The 22,266-nt window shown below is 39.5% G+C and overlaps 1 protein-coding gene and 1 pseudogene across 7 annotated transcripts in view; one reads left to right on the forward strand and one right to left on the reverse strand.

Moving 5' to 3' along the window:
* The window catches only part of MAGI2 (membrane associated guanylate kinase, WW and PDZ domain containing 2), a 1,472,905-nt gene that overhangs the window by 91,438 nt on the left and 1,359,201 nt on the right, over positions 1–22,266 (reverse strand). The gene's annotated exons all lie outside the window — the stretch shown is intronic.
* On the forward strand, positions 21,675–22,190 carry LOC138987635 (large ribosomal subunit protein uL23 pseudogene; annotated as a pseudogene).

Here is a 22,266-nt window from a genome sequence, read left to right on the forward strand (position 1 = left end):
ACTGTGGTGCACGATCGCCTCAGCAAGGCACAGGAGCCCATTAAGTCAGCATGCTTTTCCTGAAAAAACTTCTATCCTCCTGGAAATTGAAGTACAGATTGAAATTGAAATTTTGACAACACCAAAATTCTGTGGATTTTATTTGCCTCAATTATTTTATATGTTGGAATCTGTCTAAGACTCTATGTTTTGACTGTAATCATTTAAAAAGAAAATATTTCTTACGAAACTTCATCCAAAGAGAAGTGTGAAAAAGCCCTGGTGGATCTGCAGAAAAGTTCTTTATCAGGGTTATACCTGAGCACATACCTGCTTGGAAGGGTCATGAAGGTGAGAAGAACCAGAGGGGAACAAGAAGTTATGAGTCACTGCAGAGACTTGATATAAGTGGGGTACCTTACTCCACATTTTCTTAATGTGTGTATCTTCTCTTTAGAAAAGATTCAGTAACAGCTCAAAAAAAGTTTAGTCTTTGACTTGGCCACTCACTCAGAGGGCCGCTTTGGTGGAGATTCAGGGGGAGCTCCTTATTCAACAGTTTTCATTTCTCATTCTTACTTTTACAATTCTCTAAATTAAAACACGTAAATGTATGTGAAATTTAAAGATGATGCAGTAGCCCAATTGTGGAAGTCAATTCTAAATTATAATTTGGTATCTTTATCACCAAAACTTCCCTTTTCCTCTGTCAAATATTACTAACACTAATCTCATATAGGGGATATTATTAGATTGCTTCCCTTCCCCCCTCAAACTCACTCTTCTAGGGCTTTTCATTGGTGTTGATGTTTCCTTCCTCAGGTCACCCATTTCCTGCCTTATACTTTCCAGGTAGAGTTGTTCTCTTTATGTACCTTTGCACATGTGGTTTCCTTTTCGAATCTGCCCTTCCCCATTCAAACAACTAAATCCTACTCAGTCCTTAGGAGAAACCTCAGGTATGCCTGCATACAGGAAGCCTTCTATGATCCCATAGTTTGGGTTGGGTACCTTTCCTAAGCATTTATTTAAAAGTTGGCCCTCCATTTCCCTAGGTGTTAGTGTCAAATAGATACATATTTTTAATTCCAAAAAGTTCCAAAAAGCAAAACTTGAAATTGGCATGCCTGGCAACTATTTACCTAACATTGACATTGTACTTAACAACTACTTATATTGCATTTTTATTGTATGAGGTATAATGAGTACTCTAGAGGTGATAAAGTATGATCATTGATGTATATAAGTATTTTATATATTTTACATGCAAAATATATGCAAATGTATGTAAGTAGTTTATATGCAAATATGATACCATTTTATATGACAGACTTGAGCATTCTTGGATTTTGGTGTCTGTGGGGGTCCTCGAACCAATCTCCATAGATACCAAGGGATGGTATTGACCTTGCCTATCATAACAATGTATGCTCTCTAAGGGCAGGGACTCCATCACATGGGGAATACCCATATATATTGCTTCAATGGATGAAGGAACAATTGAAAGTAGCGGTTTTTCAGAAGCTGTGTTCTGACTCCACGTTCCTCATTGTTTCAATCAAGTTCAGCAAAATGTATAAAAAGTTTTAAATCTGATTTCGTGATACGTGTCAGCCAGACTTGACCATGATCAAATAATATAAAGTGTATATACGTGCCTTGTAAACTCTATTTAAATATAATCTTTATTATTAATTGTAGTAGCTATCATCATCAGCTTCATAATGGTAGAAGAGAGAAAAAAAATGGAACACAGTGGTAAGTTCTTCCCAAATGAATCTAGGAGAGAAGCCCCTGAGGGGTTGAAAATGCATTTAATGGAGAATTGAGGGAAGTGGTTTTCTGAAAATGTCACTGAGAGGTTAAAGACTCCCAAAATCTTCTGTTGGTTTGGTAAGTACTGCCTTTTAGGAAATTCCTACAGGATGTTAATGCTATTTTTTATTCTATGATTTTGACAAATAGTTCTTACAAAAAGAACCTCCTTGAATATTGAGCAGATAATCCAAACCCTAAACCAGGACAGAGGGATAACTGCTTGTGTGGCCATAAACAGAAATGCAAAGAAGATTTTAAAGACAAGCTGGTTGATGCAAAATATTTTCTACAAAGCAAAATATAAGCACAACCATTCCATTTTCATATGCTGTTTTGACTACTCAGGCAAGAAGAGGAGACTGGGGAAATATCTTAAAATTATCTGCCTGAGCAAGAATAGAAAGCTATCATTGGCGGCTCAGTTAGTGGCTTATTCATTTTCTTGGAAATCACTTATGTTAGGTCATGAAGTCAGTTTCCCTGGTTGACTGAAAAATAAACAAAAGCAAATCAAAAAGAAAACTTTCTATTGTGGCCCTAATATAGGCTGTGATTTCCCTTCCCTGGATGTAATTGAGAGAAAATGAGGGATTATTATTCTGCATACTTATCTAATCAGATAGATTTATTTTTCAGATGCAAGCGTTGGTTGTTGTGTGGTGACTGCTATATAGGCAGAGGATAACCAATTCTTGTTTTCCTGAAGCTGACCTAATTGCAAATTGCCTTTGCATTCACTGTGCGTGTGTGTGTGTGCATATGTGCACATACTAATTCCAGACCTGATGTTTACAGTGTGAGTTACAATGAGAGGTGTACCCAGATGGGTGTATCAGTCAGCTGGGATTTTTGAAGAGAATTTAATGGTGGGACTATTTCAGAGGTGTGAGTAGGATTAAGACAACCAAAGAGGGCAGATGCCAATAGCAAAGTTACAGGGGCATACGAGAGCTCAAACTGTGAAAGAGGGGCTACCTGACTGGAGCTGTTGTGGCAGAGGACGGAGCACCGCTGGGCCCAGGGCACCATGGCAGCAAGCAACAGGGGTAAGAATACATCAATGTTTCTGAGGCTGACAGAGTAACATGCCCTCAAGGACATTGACATCTAGGCCCTGGAATCTGTGAATATATTACTTTACATGGCAAAAGGGACTTGGCAGATGTGAATAAGTTAAGGATCTTGAGATGGGAGGGCTATCCTGCTTCTCTGAGTGGACCCAATGTAATCACAGGGGTCAAAGTCTGAGAGAGAACAGATTTGGGACTGAAGCAGAGGTCAGGGATAAGGGAAGATGATCTGCTGCTAGTGTTGAGGAGGCTACAAGCCAAGGAATACAGGTGGCTCCAGGAGCTGGAAAGGCAAGGGAATGGATTCTTTCCTAGATCCTACAGGAGGAAATAGACCTGCTCATAAGACAACTTGATTTTTAACCCACTGAAACTGCTTTGGAATTATGACCTCTAAAACTGTAAGATAATACATGTGTGCTGGCTTAAGCCAATAAGTTTGCAGTACTTTGTTACAGCTGGAATAGAAAGCTAACACACTGCCCTCTGATTTCCTACTAGTGCTTCTTATCAGCCTAATCCAACAGGAAATCAGAGGGCAGGAGAGTTTGGGTGATGCAGACATAGTGATCAGTTCCCAAGATTGCAGAATAGGGAGAGGAGGGAAGAGACTAGATTTGGGAGGAGGTAAAACAAAAGAAGCACCAACACTGGGGTGGGGTGCGTGTGGGATGGGGATAGATTTTAAAGCCATGGATGAATATGACATGACATATGAAGGCTCCTGTTATCTGAACACTTGTATCGCCCACCTGGTTCACATGCTGAGATCCTAGCCTCCAAGGTGACGACATCTGGAGGTGATTAGGCCCTGAGAGGAGAGCCTTCATGAATGGGATTAGTGCTCTTATAAAAGAAACCCCTGAGAGGTCCCTTGTCCCTTCACCTTGTGAGGACACAGGACCAGGAAGTAGGCTCTCACCAGACATTAAATCTGCTGGCACCTTGATCTTGGACTTCTGGCCTCCAGAATTATGGGGAATAAATTTCTGTTGTCTATAAGAAGCCACTCACTCAATGGTATTTTGTTATAGCAGCCTGAAGGGACGAAGACAAAGGCTTTATAAAATAATTCAAGGACAAGACATAAAAATCAGGTGGTGGTAACTTTGTCTACATTGGAGAAGCTATTTTTGGAAGGCTTTGTTTTAATATTTCATTTTTATCTAGATAGTCTCTTAAGATAATGTTACAGAAAGACAAGTGGCATCAGGGTTACTGAATTACACCTACTTTTTAAAATTGCTAAAGATTTCCGAGTTGCCTTTGCATCTAGTCAGTTTCCAGTCCCCATCCATCCTCCTCCCTCTAGGTGTCCAGCCTGTCACTTCTCCTGCCTTCATTCTCCATTCTCTGTTTCTCTCTTCTGTGTCCTCTTTTAGTCCTTGTGGCTGCCACCATCATGTTTTGAAGCTCATCTCTGCTGTGGTCTCTCTCCTTTTCACACACCCACCCTCCTTCCCCAGACTTCCTGAACAGAATCCAGACCCTTAACATGGTGTGATGATCGTCCAGCATCTGGTGCCCCCAACCTTCCAGCTCATTCCTGCCACTCTCAGGTTTAACCTGGCTGGCTTCTTCTTCCTCCACTCTTCATTGGGTGCTCCCAGCTCTGCATATTTGCTCTTGCTATCGCCTCTGCCAGTTTTTATTGCCGTTCTCCCCAACTCCTCCTGTCTTATCTTGCAACTGTGCCCATTCTTCAAGGTTCTGCTCAACTCCTCCATGAAGCCACCTCTGGTCCCTCCAAGGGGAGATGTCACCGCCTTTCTCTAGGTGTCCACTGCATACTGACTATGCCTCTCTTACAGAGTATAATTATAAGTCTCCCTGACTATGCCTCTCTTATTCTCATCATATCTGTATTTATTCTCCCCACCATGTCTACACCTAGTAGAGTATACAGTCCTGGAAAGAGGGATTGTACCTTTGTTCCATCTACACTGCCTTAAAAACAGCAAATAAAACTTGCAGCAAGGACAGAAGTTATTACTGTGTAAGATATAAGATGATTAATGGGAGGAGGAAAGTCCTTGAGGAGTTGAGGATGTGGGGGAGTTCGAGGGGGAGTGGCTCTGGGGTCAGAACCCTTTGAGGGCAGTTCTGTGCTTTCTCATCTTTTCTCTGTTGGCTGAGGTGACTAGCACAGGATAAGAGCTTCATTAGCATTTCTCAAGTGAAGGAATAAATGCTGCCTACTACACTTTGGCCAAGGCTAACCTTGAATTCCATGAGAACAAGGACTAAAGAGAAATTTGTAATCTCTGTTATAATATAAAAGTGAAAAAGTATATAAAAGCAAAAACAATACAGTCTTCTACTTGCCATGAGAAGTAAGCTTAGCGGTAGCAGGGTTTTGCCAGGAACCAGCTAAAGAAGACCCAGCCACAAGGTGGAAGCAACTCTTTTCTTTCTGATATAACCATGCCTGTGCTGGCAAAAGCTGGCTGAAAGCAGCAGACATATTATTTTTGTGTTTACTGAGTCCTGTGAGAAGCACTGGACAATAAATTCATATGAGACATAATTACACCCTCCCAAAGTACACCGTTTGAGTGCAGAGATCATGATTTACACTTCTACAATATCCTTTGTAGCATCTAGCAGTACTGACTGGTGCGTGAGAGAGAGAGAGGGAGAGAGAGAGAAAGAGAAATGATTGGCTAATTGATTTGGGGGTAAAGTAAGTCAAGGAAGCAGTTGCTAACAAGACACCCACTACACACACTAAACCATATCCAGGGCCACTAAGGGCACAGCTTATCAGTCCCTTCATCTCTGGTTTCTACTATCTTTACTTTAAGGTGAGGACTCTGAGCTTGAGGGAGGAATAGGGCTTTCTGAAGGGCCACGTGGCTCATAAGCAGAAGTCACAAGACAAGACATAGATTCCCTCATTCCCAAGCCCACAGCTCCTGTTCTTCTCAAGTTGCTTCAGCATCACTGAGGAGGGGAGAGTGACTCACTTGTGGGTTTTTATTTAGTTCACAGTCAAAGGTTCCTTCTATAGGAACAAGATACTATGTAAGATGTTTGTGATTTATTACTGACCTTTGGGCTATTGTTTAAAAGTATACACACAATCATGTGTCATAAATAGTTTGGAAGTCCAGGTTCACTCAAGCATGAGTAGGATGAGAAATAAGGTCTGATTGATGGTGTAATGAGAACAACCTATAATTGTAAATAGATCTAGTTAGTACTTTACATTCTAAACTTCCCTGATCACTTCAGGTACTTTCTCCATGAATAAAAGTTAGTTTTTAACATCAAAGTTTTAGATCAGCAGAATAATGGATGTCCTTGGACCTGAAATATGCAAAAGGAGTCTGTACACAAGGCAGAAAAACTCATGTCTCTGGGGTTGACTGTCTTTGTTTGGTCATATTGAAAACACCAACTTTCTTTAATAGCTTAATTTTAAGACAGCTCTCCTGAGGGTCTTTACTCATCCATCGCTGCCATATTCAATTATACTGGCATTGAATGTGTGGATTACAATAATTTTTCTATTGATATGCTAACACTGAATAAATAGAAAAGATAGCAGTGTATTACTATTATTTTGATGCACAAAATAAACATTATCCAATTTTATTTACTACTTAAAGTCACATATTAATTACTTAAAATTTACAACTAGGAATGAAGCCGAGTGTCTAAAAATCTTGTTCCTGTTCAAGTTAATTCAGATTGTCCATCCATGCATGAGAACAGCTGAGCTATGAAATTGGGCAGCATGTTTTCTGGCAATAATAAGGAGATAACATTCCTTAGGAGTATTCAAGTGACATCAGTATTGATAGGTTAATTGGAAATAAAAATGTAAAGCTTTCGTAAATGGCTAGAATAAAGAGCCTCTGGTTTATGGTAGCTTCGCAATGCACTTTTTGAACTCTTCCCCCTTTGCAGTTTAAGTTAATAACTGTCTGATTAATGTAACTGTGGCAGTACTCAGAATTCCATGGACATCCTATGGTAAATCAGCTGTTTTTAAAAACAGACTCTCCCACCTATATCCTGAGAAACAATCATTTTGCTCCCTCTACTCCTTTACCAAATTCTTAAAAAATGACCCCACATGGGATGAAATGCAGAGAATATTGGGTGGAGAAAAGAAATGCAATTTGACATAAGGTCATAAGAGCTGTGTTTGAGAATCTAAGAGAAACTCTCCATCTTCAGAGCTCAGGGTACCACTTGGTGCTAAATATAGCATAATTAATAACAATTAAGTCTCATAATTAATTATTTTGAAAAAGGCAAGTAAAGTGATATTATGCTATCATGCATCTTAACTAGACTCAAAATTATTTTCAGGTCTCTGTGTGAGTATTTACCCTGACATTTCTATCTGTATACTAAACTCTCAATTAATTGTCCAAGATCTTGTTACAGTTGTGAACCACTCAGATGAAAAATTGGACCCTTCACATTAATTAACACTTTTTGAACAAAGCTTTATGCCAGATACTTTCTAGGCATATTAGAAGCATTATTTAATTCTCAAACAAATAAACAAAGCAAAGCTACTCTCCATGAGCTAGAGAAAACAAAGAAAAATTCAAATGAACTTTGGGAAATGAAATCACAATTTTTTTTTTAATTGGGAGCTGATTTAACATATGAATACTGCATACTGAGTCACACTGATGCCAAGACAGCAGGTCAGTCTCTACATGGTTAGTTACTTGAGCTGTCCCACGTCATCAATTGTGCCCCTTCATTTGGGTTGGCCAGATTCCTTTAATAGTTCATATGACTGGACATTCAAGAATGACTTGGATCTACTTCAATACGCTTCCTCTGATCCTGTTTTCCAATTCTGAGTGAATTTTCTGTGTTTTTGTCCTTGGTTTCTGCCTTGGACTATGACCCTTGTCACCTCTCCAATTCGGTTTCTCACACTTTCTAGTAATCTTTGATTATCTCTTGGTGATGGCCCCTCAAATGCATCTGAGGTCATCATTATACTGATGCTTTTGGAAGCTGATATTTCCTATGTTATCTCTGTTCAGTCTTGCATTGTTATTGATGTGAGGCCACCTAGTCATTTGACAAATATGGGCCACTTGTCACCAAAAGGACTGAATATAAACATTCGAATGGAAACGTCCAAATTCATCATCATCCCTAGAAAAACAATTCTGTAGGGTTGTCCTGAAGGAGAATCCTTCTTTTCTAATCACTTATGTTTTCCAAGGATATCACATTATTAATGCAACTTGTTTGGCTGAAGTGTTTCTAGTCACTGAGGTACTGATGTGTGATTGGTTTATTTTTCCAATAACTGCTGCCAGCTGTGCTCTGTTAACTCCCCCTGCCCTTTCCTGCTGGATAGTATTCCATTTCCATTATTTTTCAGCACTTTTAGCTATTGAAAAGTATAGTACAGTTAGCACTGAAAGCTCACCTTCAGTTAAGAACTTCCCCCACCTCTGCCCCACTAAGCTGAAGGCTTGAGGGACTTAAGCAGGGAAAGGAGCTTGTTCTCTTCACTCCCCGACTCCTCACTCTTCCTCATCTCTCCAAGCTGCTAGAGAAGCTCCCATGGCAGGGTTATGTAAGAGGGGCAACGTTCTCTTGAGTGATCAAGAGTTGCTGGTGGCTCTATTTTTTTGTTTCTCTTTTCCATGTGGCAGATCTTAATCTGAGTTGGGTGTTCACTTTGTGCCAGAAACTGTTCTAGGTGCTGGGGATATGGTGGAAATCAAGGAAGAAAAGATTTCTGACCTCAGGGAATGTCGATTCAAGGATATCCAAATGCTGCCTCTCTCTTGAGGATATTTTGGGTCACTTGCTTGGAAGACTTGATATATCCCCAAATTGTGAGACACAGTTGAGGCTCTTCTCTTTCTTTTCCACTTGGCATCCCTTTCCTCCACTATGGATAATATGACCTATAGCCTCTTTCAGCATGGGTCCCTCTATGCAGAAAATATTCCTCCAGAAAGATGGCTTATGCCTCAAATCACCTTCTGTTGTATCTACTCAACCTACAGGAAATGGTGGGAGTGCAGGTTAACCCACCTGCAGGTTCCCTCTCTTTACATTTCATCTTTGCCTTTTTTTTTTTTTTCCTTTTCCAGGTCATCTACTGATTCAAAAGCTCAGTCACTTTAAAGTAAGAAACAATCATGGGTCTCCCTTGGGGTACAAGGCCAAGATGGTTTGAGCATCCCCAACTCCGAAGGAAGGCAACAGGACATGTCTGATATCTCTTTCCCTCATAGGAGGGGCCAGGAGAAGAAAGATTAATGCTTCATCAACCCTGTTTTGTTTGCAGTAAGAGCTCTTGCTTCTACTCTCCCCTGGAAGAGTGCAGGGGAGGACACATCAGCAGGGCTGGACCTGTGAAACAGCAGTTCCCACAGCAGGCCCCACCCATCACCCCTGGTGATTCTCTAAATGTAATGTGGGGAACTTGATCGTTTATCCTCAGCTATGGCCTGAGTCACCATTTCCTAGATAACTGGAAAGATCTTACATCATCATACCACATGCAGACGAGTAACAGAATAAAAATAGGGGGTTGGATGAAGCTTGTGGATTGCCTATTAATTGTACTTACTCAGCTGCATTCTGGATAACTGAAAAGTGACCTTATTTTCATTTCTTTTTTAAAGTCTTCATTAGACAAGAGTTTCTAAAGGAAACAGGTTACTAACTAAAATGTGTATGTCTTTATTATTAAAATCTAATATACCAGGTTTTATTCTGACATGTTTCAATTTTTAATTTGTGATTGTTTCCATTAGATAATTTATGTAGTGAAGGCATGATGGACACTGGAGATGGAGTAGTGTAACAACGGGATTAACGGTACAGGTTTCGGGGGGATTAGGAGCCCTAGGCTTGTGTTTTATGATTAACATCACTTATTAACTCAGAAATGTTAGACTAGTCATTAACCTCTGTTAAGTCCCAGTCTCCTCATCTGAAAATGGGGGATGATAATGGTGTCTATCTCATGGTGACTATCTCAGAATTGTTGAGAAGTTCATATGAGAAACACATGCAAGCTTAGTACTGTGCCTGAGCCATGGCAAGCATTCAATAAACATTCGTTCTGTTAAATTTTACTCAGTAGGAGACTTTCAAACTCACTTTAAACTTGAATATATACAATACTAACGATTTGGGTTATACCCTGTACCAAAGGAGAAGAAAATGGCAACCCACTCCAGTGTTTTTGCCTGGAGAATCCCAGGGACAGAGGAGCCTGGTGGGCTGCCGTCTATGGGGTCACACAGAGTCGGACACGACTGAAGCAACTTAGCAGCAGCAGCAGCAGCCTGTACTGAAAGGTAACATTTGGGATTTTGGGCTCTAAGAATTTAGAGTAGGGGTTGGTAAACTATGGCCCGTAGGTCAAATTCAACCCAGTTTTGTTTTTTTTTTTTTTTTTTTTTTTTAAATGTAAAATTTATTGGAACACAGTCATATTCTTTCATGTATCTATAGCCTATGGTTGCTCTTATACTAATATGATATGGTTGAGCTGTTGTATCAGAGACTGTATGGTCCACAAAGCCAAATATATTTACTCCATGGTCCTTTATTGAAAACGTTTGACCACCCATGGACCTTTAAATCTAGGAAAGACAACTGCTTGTCTTGGATACTTTGTACACTAACAGATCTGTGTGTGGGGTGCAGTTCACACTTGACTTTTTGAGAATTCTTCTCTAATTAATGAATCTAGGATAAAAATTTTATTTTGCTTTTATTTAAATTATGTACTATTTAAAACATTTAAGAGTGGAGAGTAATAACATTTCTACCCTTGCACTCACCAACCAGATTTTAATCAAGTTAATACTGTGTGACATTTGCTTCTAATTCTTTGGCATAAAAAGAAAATCTTATGGATAGAGTTAAAGTTCCCTGAATGGTTTCTGATTTCATTCCCCTCCCCACAAAGGTAACCTCTATTCTGTAGTTGATGCTCGTTCTTTTTTCATTTTTTAGGACTTTTACCTCATATGTATATATCTATAAATAATACATTATATTGCAAACGTTTACATTTAACATAAGTATCATTACATATGTAATTCTGCAAGTTGGTTTTACACGTCATTTTGTTGTTGAAATTTATTCATGTACTGGATATTGTTGTTGTTCAGTTGCCAAGTTGTCTGATTCTCTGCAACCCCATGAGCTGCAGCATGCCAGGCTTCCCTGTCCTTCACTATCTCCCTGAGTTTGCTCAAACTCATGTCCATTGAGTCAGTGATGCCATCCAACCATCTTATCCTCTGTCACCCCCTTCTCTATCCCTCAATCTTTCCCAGTATCAGGGTCTTTTCTAATGAGTCAGCTCTGCTTCAGCTTCAGCATCAGTCCTTCCAACGAATATTCAGGGTTGATTTCCTTTAGGATTGACTGGTTGATCTCTTTGCAGTTCAAGGGACTCTCAAGAGTCTTCTTCATCAGCACAGTTCAAAAGCATCAATTCTTCAGCGCTCAGGCTTCTTTATGGTCCAACTCTCACATCCATACATGACTACTGGAAAAACCATAATTTTTATTAGACAGACCTTTGTCAGTAAAGTAATATCTCTGCTTTTTAATACACTGTCTAGGTCTGTCATAGCTTTTCTTCCAAGGAGCAAGTGCTTTTTAATTTCATGGCTATAGTCATCATCTGCAGTGATTTTGGAGCCCAAGAAAATAAAGTCTGACACTGTTTCCACTGTTTCTTCATCTAATTGCCATAAGGAGATAGGACTGAATGCCATGATCTGAATTTTTTGAATGCTGAATTTTAAGCCAGCTTTTTCACTCTCCTCTTTCACCTTCATCAAGAGGCTCTTTAGTTCCTCTTCACTTTCTACCATAAAGTGGCATCATCTGCATATCTGAGGTTATTGATATTTCTCCCAGCAATCTTGATTCCAGCTTGTGCTTCATCCAGTCTGGCATTTCTCATGATGTACTGTGCATATAAGTTAAATAAGCAGGGTGACAATATATAGCCTTGACATATATTGTCCTTTGACTCCTTTCCCAATTTTGAACCACTCTGTTGTTCCATGTCCAGTACTAACTGTTGTTTCTTGTCCTGCACACAGATTTCTGTGTCAGGTAAGGTGGTCTGATATTCCCACCTCTTTAAGATTTTTTCACAGTTCGTTGTGATCCATATAAAAGCTTTAGTGTAGTCAATGACACAGAAGTAGATTTTTTTTTTAAATTTCTTTGCTTTTTCTATGATCCAGCAGATGTTGGCAATTTGATCTCCAGTTCCTCTGCCGTTTCATATCCAGCTTGTACATTGGAAGTTCTCAATTCACATACTGCTGAATCCTGGCCTGAAAGATTTTGAGCATAATCTTGCTAGCATGTGAAATGCGTGCAATTGTACAGTAATTTGAACATTCTTTGGTATTACCTTTCTTTGGGATTGGAATAAAAACTGACATTTTCCAGTACTGTGGCCACTGCTGAGTTTTTTGGATTTGCTGGCATATTAAGTGCAACACTTTAACAGCAGCATCTTTTAGCATTTGAAATAGCTCAGCTGGAATCCCATCACCTTCACTAGCTTTGTTTGTAGTAATGTTTCTTAAGGCCCACTTGACTTCACACTCCAGGATGCCTGGCTCTAGGTGAGTGGCCACACCATCATGGTTATCTTGGGTCATTAAGAACTTTTTGGTACAGTTCCTCTGTATATTCTTTCCACCTCTTCTTAATCTCTTCTGCTTCTATTAGGTCCTTGCCATTTCTGTCCTTCATTGTGCCCATCTTTGCATGCAGTATTCCCTTGGAAGCTCTAATTTTCTTGAAGAGATCTCTAGTCTTTTCCATTCTATTGTTTTTCTCTATTTCTTTGCATTGTGTACTTAAGAAGGCTTTCTTATCTGTCCTTGCTATTCTCTGGAGTTCATTCATTCCAGCTACTATATGATGCTCCATTATATAAACATTCTTTAGTTCGTTTTGTTGTTGCTGTTCTACAGATGCATATTAGAATTTGTCCAACAGCTCCCAATATTTGCAATTAAAAACTATGCTGCAGTAAACATTGTTGTAAAGTTTCCTGGTGTATACGAGGAAGAACAGGTTACATGCATAGATCAGTGGAGTGCTGATATATAGCATATCTGAGCATCTTCAAATGTCTTTGTTGTTGCCAAATTGCTCTGCAAAGTGGCAGCAAAAATTAACTTTAACATTAGTAGTGAATGAGAGTTCCCAGTTCCCCACATCCTTGCCAGTGTGTGGAACTGCCAGACTTTTCAACATTTGCCAGTCTGATGGAGATAAAGTGCTCTTACTGTTTAATTTGCTTTTTCCTGATGTTGAACATCTTTGCAGATGTCTATTAGCCATTTTGATTTCTTCTTTCATAAATTACTCATCATGTACTTTGTCCAATTTTGCATTGCATTACCTTTTGTTATTAATCGTAAGAGCTCTTTGTTATTTATTCAGGAGAGCAGACTTTTGTCACTTTCATGTATTTCAGATACATTCCCTTAATGTGAGGCTTGTCTTTTCACTTGTTTCATGGTGTTCTGTCAGAGAGATGCTTACAATTTTAATGGAATCACATTTATCGGTAATGTTCCTTGATGGGGGTGTAGGCTTTTTGTGATTTGTTTAAAAAACCCTTTTCAAGCCAGATAAAATACAAAGATTTTCCTACATTTTCTTTTAAAGTTTTTGGCGTCTGCTTTTCACACTTAATCTTTAATCCACCAGGAGTTGACTTTGGTGTGTGGTGTGAAGTAGACTTATTTGTATCGGCATGAGTATACATTTGTCCTGGTTCTGGTTGTTGAGAATCTGTCCTTCACCTCCTGTTTGCAATGCTGCCTCAGTCAAGTATGAGTCTCCGCCCCTCCACTGCTGCTTTTCTAAGCTTTTCACGGCGTCCTGTAGTTAACTTGGCCTCGTCAGTGCCAACATCCCCATTGTTTTGATTCCTATAGCCATAGACATGAATCTTGAAATCTTGTGAGACTGGATGTTTTTAGAATCTTACATTTACCCTCATTTTCAAATACAAATGATTCCTGACATCTTTAGGTTATACACAGTGAATAATTATCAGAGTTTCAGGTTTGAGAGCAATACCTACACTTCATCTTTTCACCTCACGTGTGAAGTATTATGAGATACATTAGGAACAAATTGCTAACTGAAACATTTTAATTGTGATTTGCAAACAAAGGTTTGCTAGAAGTTAATCCACAGCTGTTTAAGAGGTCTTTAAAAAATTAAAAGTATTTTTGGAAAGACTTAAATCATATAAATAAAAGTGGAATTATTTTAACCTTGTAATTTTCTTAGTGAAATAGTTAGGAAACAACTGAGTTATAAAGGATTAACTTTTTTTTTTTACTTACATTGTATATTTTACAATAGTGATCCATTTAATGCTCAGTTGCTATTCCAGCCTATTTAAGAGTGGGTTTTACTCAGGGGTATGCATCAGAATTACCTAGGGAACTTTTTAAAGCCATTCTGCCCGTTTCCAAATTAGATATCCTCAATAATTTCTGAAAGCAATGACATGCCATTTTGTCTCTCTAATAGAGCATTTATGTCATCTAATATGGTCTATAAAGTATGAGCTTCTCTAAACTCTTATTCCATAAGCCTCCTTGCTGCATCAAGAAGCACTGTTTTTGTTAGCACAGAAAGCTATAATATTTTTTTGGTCTCATTTTTCTAACTGTGGCCATGTTCTCTTGGGCATTTGCAATTTATTTCTATTTTCTAGTTTACCTTTTCCAAATTGAGTTTTATTGCCGCTTGATATCTAAGAGCTAAATGGAACATTTACATGGATTCATTCCATTCCAGGGCACTTTGATGTGCCAGTGATAACAGTGTGGCTAGTTTTGAAAAAGGGCCAGCAGAAATGAGTGGGGATACAAATAGCCAAGAGCTTAAAAACTCTGGGATTCACTGATTCCTAAGCTCTTCTTAGAAATGACAACATTCTTAGATGATGACATTCTGTGTAGTTCCACATATGACATATGTAGTTCCACATATGAGTTGCTTTTCTTCCTCCAGAGGCTTCTCAACTTACCTTCAGAAATTTAAGAAGTTTAGACATGAGACATACCTATCCCAGAGGAGCCTGCCTACTCAGTGCATCCCTGTGGGGGAGGCTGGGAGGCTGCCACGTTGCATTGTGTACATTTCCCACCAGCACTCCTCTTGGGGTATCTACTGTTCAAGGTCACTATCTCAACTCCTAGCTGACATTCAGAAAGACTTCTTTTCCCCACAAAAAGAGTCTAAGCCACAATCTGAATCACAAAGCTCTGCATTCAGGGCTGGGTTATACTTGCTGTACATCCTTCTTGCACTCCCTCTCTTCAAAAAAGCTCCTATACCTCAATAATATCCATGATACTGTCGACCTCTGTCCCAAGTAGGACTCAGACAATTTTGCAATACAAGTAACTAGAGAAAAAGACATCAAAGAATCACCAAAAATACCACACTGACTAGTTACAGAAAACAAGGCAAAGGCTAACCATACTACCAATAATATGGTTCCCCCTCTTTTCAATAAGCAATGGAAAGTCTTTTACAAATGAAATTTTACTTCAGAAAGGCATACAAAAAAGCAAAGCTGCTTTGTACATGAAAAGTGCTCAATATCACTAATTATAAGAGAAATGTAAATCAAAACTAAAGGCGGTATCGCCTCATACTATTCTGAATGGGCACCACCAACAAAAAATCAACAAATAATACATTCTGGAAATGGTGTGGAGAAAAGAGAGCCCTACTACACTATTGGTGGCGGTGTACATTAGTACAGCCACTATGGAGAATGGTGTGGGAGTTCCCTAAAAAACTAAAAATAGGACTATCATATGATCCAACAATCCCACTCCTCGACGTATATCTGGACAAAACCATAATTCAAAAAGACACATGCACCTCAGTGTTTTACCACAGCACTATTCACAACTGCCAAGACTTGGAAGTAACCTGAATGTCCACTGACAGAGGAATGGATAAAGAAAGTGTGGTACATATATACAATGAAATATTACGCAGCCGTAAGAAAGAACAAAATAACACTATTTGCAGTGACGTGGATGGACCTAAACATTATCATACGGAGGGAAGTCAGACCCAGAAAAAAATATGGTATCACTCACATGTGGAATCTAATTAAAAATGATACAAATAAACACATTTACTTATTTATTTGTGAGAAACAGCCTCACAGACTGTGAAAACAAACTGTGGTTACAAAAGGGGAAATGGCAGGGAGGGATAAATCAGGAGTTTTAGGATTAACACACACATACACTACTACATATAAAATAGATAATCAACAAGGACCTACTATATAGCACAGTCAATTCTACTCAATACTCAGCAATAACTTACATGGGTAAAGAATCTGAAAAATAATTACTATATGTATATGTATAACTGAATCAATTTGCTGTATACCTGAAATTAACATAACATTATAAATCAACTATACCCCAGTAACATTTAAAAAAAATTAAGAAAAAGCAAAGCTGCTTTGATGGAACAGAGATGCAGGTGTGAGGTGGCACTCAGGTTCCTGCTCACTTTACCCCTGCCTATTTTCCCAGCTTCCTTTCTTACCCCAGAGGACTCTCTGGAGTCCTGAGGATTATCTACAATATTTTCTATATGATAAAAAGGCATCTGGGGAATATGGCCATGTCATCCAGCCTGTTTCATGACACTTTCTCTGCTATCTGGAATTCCTCCTCTTTCCTCATAGCCACCTGTTGAAAGGACATCGGAACCCCACTCAAATATCATCTTCCCGAGGAACTCTATCTAAGACAAAACTTCCTTATGGCAAATGATCAGCGCTTCTATTACAGCTTTAGGGACTGCTAGTCTCAGATATTCTGAAACAATCCTGATTTCTAATACTAGATTCTAATATGCTCTTGGATCCATTTATTTGTCAAACCACACTTCAGTTTTTGGCTTGGAAAATATGGTTATAATTACAGCTCTTAGCACAGTCAGCTTTGTTTCTGAGTTATTGATCCATGTAGTTGTCATAAAGTATGCATTTCCAAAGAGCAGACATTGGGTCATTTCATCACAATTAATCATCATTCCTCCTCCTCCCTCTCATTTTCATTGTCATCATCCTTAAATAGTTTATTCATTACTGAGAACACACCAGGCAGGGTTGTGCACTTATATAATTACTTCGTTTAATTATTATAAAAACTCTGCAAGGTAGGTATGTCTTGATCTCCAATTTTGTGATGAGGCAGTTGAGGTACTCAGTTAGTAAGTGACTGAGCTGGGATCTGCCCAAACCCAAGCTCTCTCCCTCACACTACTCTGCCACTCACAGTGTTGCCGAGTGTTTCTTTGCATGTTCTAGAAATGCTTATTCTGACAAATACTGAATAAATATATGCTCAACTGCTCAGAAATGAAAGCATGGAAAAATCACACATGGATAGAGGCTGGGAATTGAAGTATTTCCCTTTCATGCTTGTATGATTCAGAAAAGAACTTCACACTTGTATTTAGTTCCATGTTAACCACTCTGGTGGTTGAAAAGCAAAGCAAATCCATTGGGATTTCCATTTTGCTGCCAGCCTGTGGTTAAGGAAACTGGCACCTCAAAACACAACAGATACTTCTCCATGATTTGTGATGCCTGAGCCATGCTGGATTATCTGAATGCAGGCTGGGATCGGTTCCACACTGCTGAGGCCTGTCCCTGGAGTCCTACAGTACTCCTGGGAGGTGCACTATTAGGCTGCTGTAGCCAAAATAAAACTGGCTGGCCACTGACCATGTGCCCTGATATCTGGAAGTTCCAATCTCTGGCTGTGCACATGTGGAACAGAATAAGGGAGCAGCTTATAAGAACATCTTCAGTGGATGGGATGGAGAAGGGGAGGTGTCTGATACGATGGAGAAAAAGCCATTATGCTCCTGCTATAGGGTCTTCTTCCTAGTGTTTGTTATCAGAAGCACAGTGTAAGGACAGATGCACTGGAAGGCATCCAATGGCTATGATATTCTGGCCATCCTGAGTAGCCACTAGGTAGAAAGAGTTGTACTAAGACCGTGGAGGACAGAGAGATGATTATGATACAATGTGACACCCCCAGGTGTTTACAATCTAACATACTAAATTTAACTATACACTGAACTGAACTAAGTGTTGTGGTTAAACATCTTTCAGGATGAATCTCTACCTCATGATATATACAAAAATGAATTCCTAAGGGGTTTTGAATTTAAATGTGAAGGGTCCAACTTTAAAATTCCTAGAAAAAACTATGACTGTGAGATAGGAAAGGATGTCTTAAATAACCAAAATGCAAATAATTCAGAATATTGATATATTTGATTATACCAAATTTAAGAATCTGATTTCATCACAATGGGCCATAAAGGAGAGGGAGATGCCACAAACTGGGAAAAGATATGTGCAATGCATATACGCAACAGAAATGCAATATCCATCATGTATAAAAATCAATAAGGACAAAACAACAATAACAATAGAAATATGGGCAAGATATATCAACACACATATCACAGAAGAGGAAAATGAATAACTCAGACACATAAAAAGATGTTCATTAGTAATCCGGAAGAAAATTAAAACCATGATGATATAGCATGTCACATCTACTACACTAACAAAAATTTAATATTGATTTTATATCAAATCTTGACAAGGATATAAAGCAACAGGGAATCATATGCAGTATATAGAAGTAAATATAGTGGTACCAACACTTAGGACATTTTTCTGGGGTTATTTAGTCAATCTGAAGTTGCTCAGATCCCAGGACTCTGCAAATCTACTCCTAGGAATAGGTGCAGGAGTTTTTCCTGATAGAAAACCTTGCACATGTGTACCAGGAGACCTTTATATGAATGATGATAATAGTGATGGCTCTGATACTAAAAAACTGGAAACCACCTCAATGCTCATCAATAGGAAATGAATAAATAAATTCATACTCATATTATAGGAAACCACACAGTAGTGAAAAGGAATAAACTACATTAATACACATTGACATGGGTGACATTCACAATGTTGAGCTAAAAATTTCAAGAGAACATAAAACATATAATTCTATGTTGATAAAGTTCAAAAATATGTGAAACTGAACAGTATATTGTTGAGGGCTATATCCACATGTGGTAACTTATAAAGAAAAGCGAGGAATGATAAACACAGATTTCAGAATAGAAGTTACCTGAGGCAGATGGTGGCATGGAGGGAGAGGAGATAGAGAAGGCTTCAAGTATATTAGCACTGCTCTATTTCTTAAGCTAGATATTGGTCTGCAGGTTCTTATTTTATCTTTGTTGTTAAACTGCACATATATATTCTATAATTTCTTTTCTATTTTACTACATTTCACAATAAAAATGTATTCAAAAGTGTGTGATGGGAGTACTTTATCTGAATGAGAGAGTGAGAAGCAGGACTTAGTGAAGGCTTCATGAGCTGGCTCCTGAAAGATTCATGGGGTTTGAAGGACAGAAATAGACAGAGAGGAAATTCTACTCGGGAAGAAAAGATGAGGAAGACACGAAAGTGTGAAATGGCATAGCATGTCAGAGAATTAGCAATGGCTGGAGTATAAACTAGGGGGATAGAGTAGCATGTTAAGATGGAAAACTGTAGTGGAAAAAATGGCCTTCCAAGAGACAGAGAGAAAGAGAGAGAGGCACCAAACACAAAATTTAAAAAACTAAACAAAACGTCTTAACACTCTTAGATCTAATGCTGCAAGCAAAGGGGAGTTGTTGAAAACTTTTGAGGAGACGAGGTCAGGGCAGCGGCCGAGAGGAGCTACCACACTCACGAGCTGAGGGATGGTGGTTGAGAGGAGCTACCCCATGCCTGAAGTCAGGGGACTTCATAATCCATGCTGGATTATCTGAATGCAGGCTGGGATTGGTTCCACACTGCTGAAGCCTGTCCCTGGAGTCCTACAGTACTCCTGGGAGGTGCACTATTAGGCTACTGTAGCCAAAAAAAGTGAAAATGAAGCAACTTAGCAGCAGCAGCAGCAGCAGCCAAAACAAAACTGGCTGGCCATTGACCATGTGCCCTGATATCTGGAAGTTCCAGAGAGCAGAGGCTGTGCGGGCAAAGGAGGGCCGAGAGGAGCTACTCCACGTTCAAGGTCAGGAGGGGCAGCTGTGAAGAGATACCCCTCATCCAAGGTAAAGAGCAGCGGCTGCGCTTTGCTGGAGCAGCTGTGAAGAGATAACCCACGTCCAAGGTAAGAGACCCAAGTAAGATGGTAGGTGTTGCAAGAGGGCATCAGAGGGCAGACACACTGAAACCATAATCACAGAAAACTAGCCAATCTGATCAGATGGACCACAGCCTTGTCTAACTCAATGAAACTAAGCCATGCCATGTGGGGCCACCCAAGACGGGAGGGTCATGGTGGAGAGATCTGACAGAATGTGGTCCACTGGAGAAGGGAATGGCAAACCACTTCAGTATTCTTGCCTTGAGAATCCCATGAACAGTATGAAAAGGCGAAATGATAGGATACTGAAAAGGGAACTCCCTGGGTCGGTAGGTGCCCAATATGCTACTGGAGATCAGTGGAGAAATAACTACAGAAAGAATGAAGGGATGGAGCCAAAGCAAGAACAATACCTAGCTGTGGATGTGACTGGTGATAGAAGCAAGGTCTGATGTTGTAAAGAGCAATATTGCATAGGAACCTGGAATGTTAGGTCCATGAACCAAGGCAAATTGGAAGTGGTCAACCAGGAGATGGCAAGAGTGAACGTCAACATTCTAGGAATCAGCGAACTAAAATGGACTGAAATGGGTGAATTTAACTCAGATGACCATTATATCTACTACTGTGGGCAGGAATCCCTTAGAAGAAATGGAGTAGCCATCATGGTCAACAAAAGAGTCTGAAATGCAGTACTTGGATGCAATCTCAAAAATGACAGAATGATCTCTGTTCATTTCCAAGGCAAACCGTTCAATATCACGGTAATCCAAGGCTATGCCCCAACCAGTAACACTGAAGAAGCTGAAGTTGAACGGTTCTATGAAGACCTACAAGACCTTTTAGAACTAACACCCCCAAAAGATGTCCTTTTCATTATAGGGGACTGGAATGCAAAAGTAGAAAGTCAAGAAACACCTGGAGTAATAGGCAAATTTGGCCTTGGAATACGTAATGAAGCAGGGCAAAGACTAATAGAGTTTTGCCAAGAGAATGCACTGGTCATAACAAACACCCTCTTCCAACAACACAAGAGAAGACTCTACACATGGACATTACCAGATGGTCAACACCAAAATCAGACTGATTATGTTCTTTGCAGCCAAAGATGGAGAATCTCTATACAGTCAGCAAAAACAAGACCAGGAGCTGACTGTGGCTCACCTCATGAACTCCTTATTGCCAAATTCAGACTTAAATTGAAGAAAGTGGGGAAAACCACTAAACCATTCAGGTATGACCTAAATCAAATCCCTTATGATTATACAGTGGAAGTAAGAAATAGATTTAACGGACTAGATCTGATAGACAGAGTGCCTGATGAACTATGGACAGAGGTTCGTGACATTGTACAGTAGACAGGGATCAAGTCCATCTCCATGGAAAAGAAATGCAAAAGAGCAAAATGGCTGCCTGAGGAGGCCTTACAAATAGCTGTGAAAAGAAGAGAAGCAAAAAGCAAAAGAGAAAAGGAAAGATATAAGCATCTGAATGCAGAGTTCCAAAGAATAGCAAGGAGAGATAAGAAAGCCATCCTCAGTGATTAATGCAAAGAAGTAGAGGAGCTTTTCATGAAGATGGCGCCGAAGGCGAAGAAGGAAGCCCCTGCTCCTCCTAAAGCTGAAGCCAAAGCAAAGGCTTTGAAGGCCAAGAAAGCAGTGTTGAAAGGTGTCCACAGCCACAAAAAAAAGAAGATCCGGACGTCGCCCACCTTCCGGCGGCCCAAAACACTGCGGCTCAGGAGGCAGCCCAAATATCCTCGGAAGAGCACCCCTAAGAGAAACAAACTTGACCACTATGCCATCATCAAATTCCCCCTCACCACCGAGTCAGCCATGAAGAAAATAGAAGACAACAACACACTGGTATTCATTGTGGATGTCAAGGCCAACAAGCACCAAATTAAACAGGCTGTGAAGAAGCTCTATGACATTGACGTGGCTAAGGTCAATACTCTGATCAGGCTTGATGGAGAGAAGAAGGCATATGTTCGACTGGCTCCTGACTATGATGCTTTGGATGTTGCCAACAAAACTGGCATCATCTAAACTGAGTCCAGCTGGCTAATTCCAAATATAAAAGATTTCACTATTGAAAAAAAAAAAAAAGGAAGTAGAGGAAAACAACAGCATGTGAAAGACTAGAGATCTCTTCAAGAAAAT

Source organism: Bos mutus, chromosome 4, assembly GCF_027580195.1.
Source record: "Bos mutus isolate GX-2022 chromosome 4, NWIPB_WYAK_1.1, whole genome shotgun sequence".
In the NCBI taxonomy this organism is placed as follows: Eukaryota; Metazoa; Chordata; class Mammalia; order Artiodactyla; family Bovidae; genus Bos; species Bos mutus.